We start from the raw sequence: 10222 nt of genomic DNA, 5'->3' as shown, positions 1-10222 counted from the left end.
CATGAGATAAAAGTCCGTAGAGGACTGACAAGATATAATGGCTTGCTACACATCTGGAGAGGGAGGGGTAGGTAAAGAGAGGGAGAGACAATGAGAGAACACTTGGATACATTTGGAACCTATGCTCAAAGGAACAGTAATACCTTGCACATGAACCACCACTCATTCGGATAAGATATGCAATATATATATTTACGCGTAGATGACTTTCTCTGTCGTGTCTCTGTTGAAACCAATCGATCCGTCTATGGGGAGTGGCTCGATGTAAGGCTCTGGTTGTCCAGCAGAGGCCACAACGGTCTTCTTATTTGTAGAGCTTCTCTGGTAGTGAAGCGTTTGTCAGAACAAATACTTCAGATGTACCAACGGTTGTCCGAGATGGGTTTCTCCTTCCCACCTTGCGTCTTTAAGCAAAGTTCTAGACTACTTTACATGCCAGCTGCAGACTGATATGATCTAGTGAGGTCTAGTGAGTTCTAGTGAGTTCTTCTTGTGTAGAGGTTGAGAGATTCAGTTTCTAACCATTTCAACGTGTGGACCACGGCCTCACGTCTTTTGGTCTTGTAGTGGTCTCAATGATTGATTATTCAGGGTTCAGCTCCCAACCACTTTACACGCCAGTAGTAACCTGGAAATGTACTGGTCTCGTCATTTTCAGCCGTGTAGCCACCACTCCACGCTTTCTGGTCTTGTAGTTTTAACAATTTGTGATGTCCGGCTTACACCGTCTGTCCGCTTGGTCGCACTGTACATCAACTGGTCTAATGTAAATTTTGTTACCAAGGTTTTATCCTCGGGTAAAAAGGGGGCGCTCCATCATGCCGACACAATGTCTGTGCTCAATTGGGCGTGGGGACTGACTGGACATAAGTTTATATGAAAAACAATTCTCATTTAGAAGGCTAAAATCACATTGCTATCTTCACAAAAGTATTCTCATATTTAATCATATATTTTATACAACACTTAGATGTAAAGTTTATACATAGAATGCGTACACTTTCAGACAGTGACTTTTTAGTACCATCCTTAATGGCATCACAAAATAATAAACAACATGGCATGTTTATCCTTTAGATCCCCACAGACCATTCTTAACATTTGGATGTCAGGAATAATGTTCCAATGTTTCCTTTTTATTGATGTAAAAGTTTTGGTGGCAAAGAGTTTCCTTATTCCTCCTCAACCAAACTTTACAGTTGGCACTATACATTTGTGCATCCACCAAACCCAGATTTGTCCGTCAGACTGCTAGATGGTAAGTGGGATTAATCACTACAGAGAACGTGTTACCTCTGCTCCAGAGTCAAATGGCGCAGAGCTATACACTACTCCACCCGATGCTTTGCATTGCACATGGTGATCTTAGGCTTGTGTGTGGCTGCTCGGCCATGGAAACCCATTTCATGAAGCTCCCGACGAACAGTTCTTGTGCTGCCGTTGCTTCCAGAGGTCGTTTGGAACTCAGTAGGGAGTGTTGCAACCGAGAACATGATTTTTAACATACCACTTCGCGGCAGAGCCATTGTTGCTCCTATATGTTTCCACTTCACAATAACAGCACCTACAGTTGACCGGGGAAGGTCTAGCAGGGCAGACATTTTACCAACTGACTTGTTGGAAAGGTGGCATCCTATGACTGTGGCACATTGAAAGTCACTGAGCTCTTCAGTACAGGCCATTCTACTGCTAATGTTTGTCTATATAGATTGCATGGCTGTGTGCTCAATTTAATACACGTTAGCAACGGGTGTGGCTGAAATAGCCAAATCGACTAATTTGAAGGCTTGTCCACATACCTTTGGCCATGTAGTTTGTTAGGAATCCAATATGCCCAACCATAAACACTCAAACACCTTTTTCTGGATATATAAAAAGACAGCAGACTGCTTGGCTTGGCAACACCAGATATTCCAAGTGACAAGGCTCTTTGAGAATCAATGAGGCAACTGGGAGGCTCCAACGAATGGAAAGAGATTCCAACCCTGACACCCTCTCCCTAGCTCTACAACTTGCCCCCACTGTGGTATAACTTGTCCCTCCAGGATTGCTAACTCTTAATAAGTCACCTCCTTATCATTTAGAAGTCAACAGAGGCATGGTAGTACCACTCATAGTCCTAGATATACCAAGAGCTGTATGAAACCATTTTAAAAACAGAAAAACACAAGAGAAAATGAACAAGGGCAGGCGAAGGTGTTGGAGTGTAATCCCGTTGGCTGTATTGGATTCAGAATCAAATGTATTCACACCAACCGTCTTTATAGGCATGCCTGTTGTACACAATTCTGAAAAAATGCCTCATTTACAAAATTCATATTTACAGGTGATTTGACTTAACTCAAATTATGGCAGCCATATTGGATTTTGGACGCCAAAATACAAAGATAATATGTGATTATTATTAACTGTAAGAGTAGGGGCTAAAAATACAAAAACCTTTAAGGAACCTTGGACTCCAAAACATTTAATTTCGATGTCTGAGCCCACTTGTTTTCCTTAGAGCCGATTACAATAGCCACAACAACATGAGAAAACGTGTAACTGTATTCCTTTCTTTTCAGGCAGCACCATACAGCACTGAATAAGAGAGAACACATTAGACTCGCAAAGTTGTCTAATGAACAGCTACCAAAAAGTGAAGTTTATCATAAATATTCATAGTTGATATTTCTGCTATAGTATCTGTGTGTTTACAGGTCTATATTTCCAAGATGCATGGAAAAACCCTAATGCTGTTTGTTTGTGTATGTAGGGCAGACAGCTGACTACCTGTATTCCAAATTTGAGCAATATCAGAGATCGCAATATTGGGCTACATTATTTTGCACTTTTTGAGTTAAGGGGTTGTGTCACAATATTTATACATTTAACCACTTTTGCAGTAAAATATTTTTATACAACCATATGGTTGTGTTTGTTATACCTCTGGTAGGGTTATCTCAACATTTTGGGGGCTTTGCCACTATCCTAAATATGAACTCATTCCAGATAATCAAAGGAAATGTATGCCATTTCCTAAAGACGCTCCATCTTCTTTTTGATGCTGATCTTCCAAAGCTTTTGAAGAAAGGACATTTTCTTGCCTTTCTTTTTTTGTACCTGGTTTGGCTGTGGGTAGACTGGGATCGGCAACAGCCTCATCCCTGGAACCACTGGGCTGGTCATTTGGGTTGGGATCAGATTTCTTCTCCTTGGGAATCTTTTTGAGAATCTTTTTGAGAACTTGGTTAGTGCAATAAACAGTTTCTTTACAGCTCGGCATCAGGAATTAGCAGCCCAGCTGTCTGAGACAGTGTGTCTGCCACGTGTTTAGCTATCGCTTGCATGAAGAGATTGACTACTCCTTGGCAGATCTTGGAGAGTGGATTAGAACACCCTGAGCTGGCCTGGCCTGTATGTGAATATGAAGTGGGTGTCAGACTCGCAATGGGTCTGAGAAAGGGAAAGCAGAATGCCACATCAGTATCTCCTGGTGGAAGGAGGAGGACTTGGAGCAATTGCTCTAGAAGGGACGGCTCTGTGAAGGCATAGACTATCTCCCAGTATCCCTCTGCTGACAGCTCCCTCTGGATCTCACCTGCCTGCCTTCTGCTGGGCAGACAGGTCACTGAAGACAATGGGGTGCTGTTCTGCAGAAGGAAGCTGCAGATCTGGTCCACCAGGTGGTCTATGAATGGCCGGAGGATGCCGGTAGATAGAAGGATCTGAACGCTTCTCTCAGCTGAAGCTACATCCTTCCCTGCAGCCAACATATTTGCCATGAGGTTGGATACTGCCGTGTTGGCCATATTGAACGCCTCTGACTGTGAGATTGAGCTGGTTGTGCCACTTCCTGCCCTTTTCTCCAGTGCTTCAATGACCCTAAGGGTTATATCCTTGAGTGAGTCTTACAGATGACGAGGTGCTTTAGACAGCCTGGAGAAGGAGCTGAAAGCTGTCTCTTCTCATTGTGTCTCTTCTCAAAGTCCAACACTAGCTTTTTCTGGCTTAATGGTCAGGCTGCTACTGCCATTTTGAGAAGTGGCAATGGCATTCAGAGTACCATCAGAAGAGAAGATAGTAATGGTGGTTGTTGGCTGGCCATATGGGATTATGGGCGTGCTGGAAGAGGTTGTACAACTCATGATAGATTTATCCCGTTCTTCAACACTTCTGAGCCCACTGTGTGGTCAGACACACTTCTTGTCTCATTCAGACGCAACACAGGGGGGTTTCTCAGGGGTGCTTTGATGTATTTCTCAAAGGGTCATCATTGTTGAACACTGTTCCAAAGCTGTAGAACATGGAACCCAAACCACGGTTTGTGAGCAGGGAATGATCTGAATCCCTGCCTTAGTCTGAGGTTAACAGTGTTTTGATCCACTTGCCTTTGTTGGAGGTGATACTATAGTTGCATCACTAGTGCATCTCTGCAGACTAGCAGCAGGTGCAACTACCTCCATTGAGTCAAAAGCTGAGGATTTAGGGGGATGGATGAACTTGTCCAAAGCTTGTTCAACGTGTCGGCCAAAGCTCAGATGCAATTTTTTTTGCTCTCCGAGTTTCCAACATCCTAATTGTGAGCCTGGTCTTCTTCCATAAGTGGTCTGCAACAGACATTCAAAATCAACATCATATTGTTTTGGAATAGGTTAGGTAGTTTAGACAGCACAATACAGCTCACTACCACTTCCGCACTCATTTCCCCCAGGGGGCAGGAGCAACCTTGTCCCGGTGATGAGCCTGGTTGATAAGCACATCAGGTGCTGTCAATTAGGGTGATTGTCAGTCAGTGTCCCAACTTGCATGCTGTGAGGCTGCTGGTTTGTTTGGTGGTCATGAGGCCTTTCGTTTTGTTTAGGCATACCCGTTTGTAGTTTTCATTTTTGTATATATTTGTTTCCGTCACCATCTGAACATAATAATCCGCTTGGACTCGCCGACCAAGAGGTCAATAGAAACAGCGCTAGGCCCGGACCAAGGAAAGGCACATGTACATTCAACACCCAAGCACATTATGCTGATTTCTCACATAGATGCACATCTTACAGACCAGTTAACTAGTCCTAAGACCCTAGACATAACGAGTGCAGCAAAATCAGTAGGCTGGTCATTGGTTTTCGTAACAATATGCATACTTGTCAATAGAGTCCTCTGTTCAACCTGATGTTGGACCAGTTTATAACTTCAAAACAATCTACTTCTGTCTATTTGTGTTAGTTAGGAATAGAGAACACTTGAACTAACCCAGAATTTAGGTTATTGAGTGCTGAACAGAGGAATGCTCTATCCTTTGTTAGGTCTGGTGATTGGGAAGAGGATGAAGATATTTTGGTATTTTATTAGGATCCCGATTAGCTGTTGCAAAAGCAACAGATACTCTTCCTGGGGTCCACACAAATCATGAAACATGACATATTAAAGAACATTAATAGACAAGAACAGCTCAAGGACAGAACTACATACAATATATTTTTTAAAGGCACACGTAGCCGACAAATCAACACATACACACAAACTATCTAAGTTAAATAGGGGAGAGGTGTGCCGTGAGGTTTTGAGCAATATGAGATGGAACGGAGTTCCATGCAATAATGGCTGTATATAATACTGTACACTTTCTTGAATTTGCTCTGGATTTGGGGACTGTGAAAAGTCCCCTGGTGGCATGTCTGGTAGGGTAAGTGTGTGTTTCAGAGCTGTGTTTAAGTTGACTATGCAAACAATTTGGGATGAATGTTTCTTATAAAAAGAAGACGTGATGCAGTCAGTCTCTCCTCAACTCTTAGCCAAGAGAGACTGGCATCCATAGAATTTATATTTGCCCTCTGATTACAAGAAGAGAAAGACGTGATGCTCTATTCTGGGCAAGCTGCAGCTTAACTAGGTCTTTCCCTGCAGCACTCAACCACACGACTGGACAATAATCAAGATAAGACAAAACTAGAGGCTGCAGGACTTGCTTTTTGGTATGTAGTGTCAAAAAAAGCAGAACATCTCTTTATCACGTACAGACCTCTCCCCATCATCTCACATAAAACATCTCCAATCCAAAGTTAAATCTAGAATTAGCTTCCTATTTCGCAACAAAGCATCCTTCACTCATGCTGCCAAACATACCCTCGTAAAACTGACCATCTTACCGACCCTCGACTTCGGCGATGTCATTTATAAAATAGCCTCCAACACTCTACTCAACAAATTGGATGCACCAAAGCCCCATATACTACCCACCACTGCAACCTGTAGGCTCTCGTTGGCTGGCCCTCGCTTCATACTCGTCGACAAACCCACTGGCTCTAGGTCATCTACAAGACCCTGCTAGGTAAAGTCCCGCCTTATCTCTGCTCGCTGGTCACCATAGCTGCACCCACCCGTAGCACGCGTTCTGGCAGGTATATCTCACTTGTCACCCCCAAAGTCAATTCATCCTTTGGCCGCCTCTCCTTCCAGTTCTCTGCTGCCAATGATTGGAACGAACTACAAACATCTCTGAAACTGGAAACACTTATCTCCCTCACTAGCTTTAAGCACCAGCTGTCAGAGCAGCTCACAGATTACTGCACCTGTACATAGCCCATCTATAAATAGCCCAAACAACCACCTCTTCCCCTACTGTATTTATTTTGCTCCTTTGCACCCCAGTAGTTCTACTTTGCACACTCATCTACTGTCAAATCTACCATTCCAGTGTTTTAATTGCTATATTGTATTTACTTCGCCACCATGGCTTATTTATTGCCTTTTACCTCCCTTATCTCACCTCATTTGCTCACATTGTATATAGACTTATTTTTCTACTGTATTATTGACTGTATGTTTGTTTTACTCCATGTGTAACTCTGTGTTGTTATATGTGTCGAACTGCTTTGCTTTATCTTGGTCAGGTCGCAGTTGTAAATGAGAACTTGTTCTCAACTTGCCTACCTGGTTAAATAAAGGTGAAATAAAATAAATAAAACAAAATAAAATCTGTACAACTATTGAATCTATATGTTTTGACCATGACAGTTTACAATCTAAGGTAACGCCAAGTAATTTAGTCTCCTCAACTTGTTCATCAACCATACCATTCATTACCAGATTCAGCTGAGGTCTAGAACTTAGGGAATGCAATGCTCTTAGTTTTAGAGATGTTCAGGACCAGTTTATTACTGGTCCTGAACATTACCCATTCCAAAACAGACTGCAACTCTTGGTGATGGAAGATCCTTCACATGGGAAACTGTCCAACATCATCAGGACATCTCGGACTTGGCTCCCCAAGCCTCTACTTAGAACTTGGCTCCCATTGAGGTACAATTGGACACTGGAAATTAAAGGGACACTGGAAATTAAAGGGACACTATCTGTATAGAGAGCATCATTTATAACTCTTACATTGGTCATCATCAGTCATTGACTTTGTTTACTCAAAAAATTACGTTGGTTTGTAATACTAAAATGGTTATTCACCTGACTCGAAACTTGATGTAAACCCTAGCAACAAACCCTAGAGACACTATTGACCTGGATCTATCAGAGAACAGAGGCACACATTTTAATTGTGCAATAACTTCTCAAATATACTCTGTGCAGTCCTTATCTGCAGAACACTATTAGGTGACATTGTAAAAAAAAAAAATCTGTGCTTATTGGGTTTGAGAATAGCCTAATTAGAATAATTAGAATAGCCTCTGTTTGCCGAAGGCAAGAACAATTATTGGAATCCAACAGCGAGGACAGCGGAGTCCCTGCCCATCTTTCGAAAGCAACTAAAACCCTACCTCTTCCTCTTAAATAATAACCCTCCTCACCTCGACCCACCCCCCCAAAAAACGACTTCCTTCCTACACTTGAACTTGACTTCCCCCCTTTCTAGCTCTGCCTTTGCTGACAATTACTTAATTGAGGAAAGGTGTACTTAATATGCCTGTGACATGTGGTTGTCTCATTTAGCATCATGTAAATGTAATTTTTTTTAGTCGTAACTAATTTCTCTGGGTGTTTTTAATCATGTACCCATGTGCCCTTATTTGCTACATGCAATAGCAATAGGGTAAAACACTCATATAGAGAAGAATAGAAAGGAGAGGAAATAAACATTTATCTAAATAAAAAACAGACAATACTGATATGCCTTGGTGGGTATTATTAATACATTAAAGTGAACCAAGCCCAATCCCTAAATGATTTTAATATCCCTTATGACTCAGTGTTTGAGTAGATTTATACTTCACTAGCCCTCTAATATTTCTATCACTTATTGTAGTTGTGAAAATAATTGACTTCATTGTCCCATCTCACCAATTGCATATAGGACCATAGAGAATACTGGGGAATAATTACACAACTAAATGGATGAAACACACACACACAGTGTGTGTAGCCATATGGCCTGGGATAACAGGAAGGCCCAAACACTTGTCTCCAAGGTGATGTCAACAGTATAATAACAGATGGGGAAGCATGTGTGGAATTTTACAGTGTGGGCACCACTGATTCACTTCTTCCACCAGACTGTGTGTTTGGATCTCTCTCTATCTGTGAGTGTGTGTGTGTGTGTGTGTATGAGATTGAGTGAGCAGGGGCGTGTGTACACTCACAGGTACACAAATATGATCCTCTTTCCTTCTATTGATCTTTCAGCTTATGACAGCATTTGGGTCTTTCTATAAACTAGGGTATCAGTGACTGTTTGGAGCTGTTACACAGTCAATAATACTCAGCTTTTTCTTCATGTGAATACATTAAGATATAAACGGGGAACTTAAAATCAGTGGATAGTTGATTAGGTACCCCACCCCGTTCACAAAAATAGTTTGCTCCTACAGACAGTGAGTAACGTGGCCATGGCTTGCTATATAAAGCAGGCAGATGGGCATCGAGGCATTCAGTTACTGTTCGAACGAACGTTAGAATGGGCAAAACTAGTGACCTAAGGGACTGAGTGTGGTATGACCGCCGGTGCCAGGTGAGCCGGTCGCAGTATCTCAGAAACATCCGGGCTCCTGGGATCGTCCGGAGTCCATGGATCCATCCTGCCTGGTGCCAACGGTACCGACAGTACTAACTGTGATGGAACCATGGTAACACATGAGCCAAGTCATAGAATATGGAAGTGATCACACATCACAGGAGCTACCTATCAATCTATACTGAACAAATATATAAAACACATGTAAAGTGTTGGCCCCATGTTTCATGAGCTGAAATAAAAGATCCCAGTAATTGTCCATATGCACAAAAAGCTTATTTCTCTCAAATTTTGTGCACAAATTTGTTTACATCCCTGTTAATGAGCAGTTCTCCTTTATCAAGATAATCCATCCACCTGAATGTGCAGTTTTGTCACACAACACAATGCTGACTGCAGGAATGTTCACCAGAGCTGTTGGGGTTTAATTGAATGTCCATTTCTCTACCATAAGCTGCCTCAAACATCATTTTAGATCATTTGAAAATACGTCTAACCGGCCTCTCAAATGCAGACCACGTGTAACGACGCCAGCCCAGGACCTCCACCACCAGCTTCCTCACCTGCAGGATCGTCTAAGACCAGCCAACTGAACAGCTGATGAGACTGTGGGTTTGCACAACCGAAGAAACCGTCTCAGGGAAGCTCATCTGCATGCTCGTCGTCTTCACCAGGGTCTTGACCTGACTGCGGTTTGGTGTCGTAACCGACTTCAGTTGGCAAATGCTCACCTTCGATGGCAACTGGCATGCTGGAGAAGTGTACTCTTCACAGATGAATCCCGTTTTGATGGCAGACAGCGTGTATAGTGTGTGGGAAAGTGGTTTGCTGATGTAAACATCGTGAACAGAGTGCCACATGGTGGCAGTGGGGTTATGGTACGGGCAGACATAAGCTACTGACAGGACAACGAACACAATTGCATTTTATCGATGGCAATTTGAATGCTCAGAGATACCGTGATGAGATCCTGAGGCCCGTTGTCGTACCATTCATCTGCCGCCATCACCATGTTTCAGCATAATAATGCACTGCCCCGTGTAGATAAGGGTCTGTACACAATTACTGGAAGCTGAAAATGTCTTTGTTCTTCTATGGCCTGCACCCATTGAGCAAGTTTGGGATGCTCAGGGTTGATGTTTACGACAGCATGTCCCAGTTCCCACCAATATCTAGCAACTTCACACAGCCATTGAAGCGTGGAACAACATTCCACAGGCCACAATCAACAGCCTGATCAACTCTATGCAAAAGAGATGTGTCGCGCTTCATGAGTCAAATGGT

This window comes from Oncorhynchus mykiss, chromosome 3, assembly GCF_057628025.1.
Source record: "Oncorhynchus mykiss isolate SJ-2025 chromosome 3, ASM5762802v1, whole genome shotgun sequence".
Taxonomy (NCBI): Eukaryota; Metazoa; Chordata; class Actinopteri; order Salmoniformes; family Salmonidae; genus Oncorhynchus; species Oncorhynchus mykiss.
The sequence above is the reverse complement of the archived record's forward strand: the minus strand, read 5'-3'. Positions refer to the sequence as shown.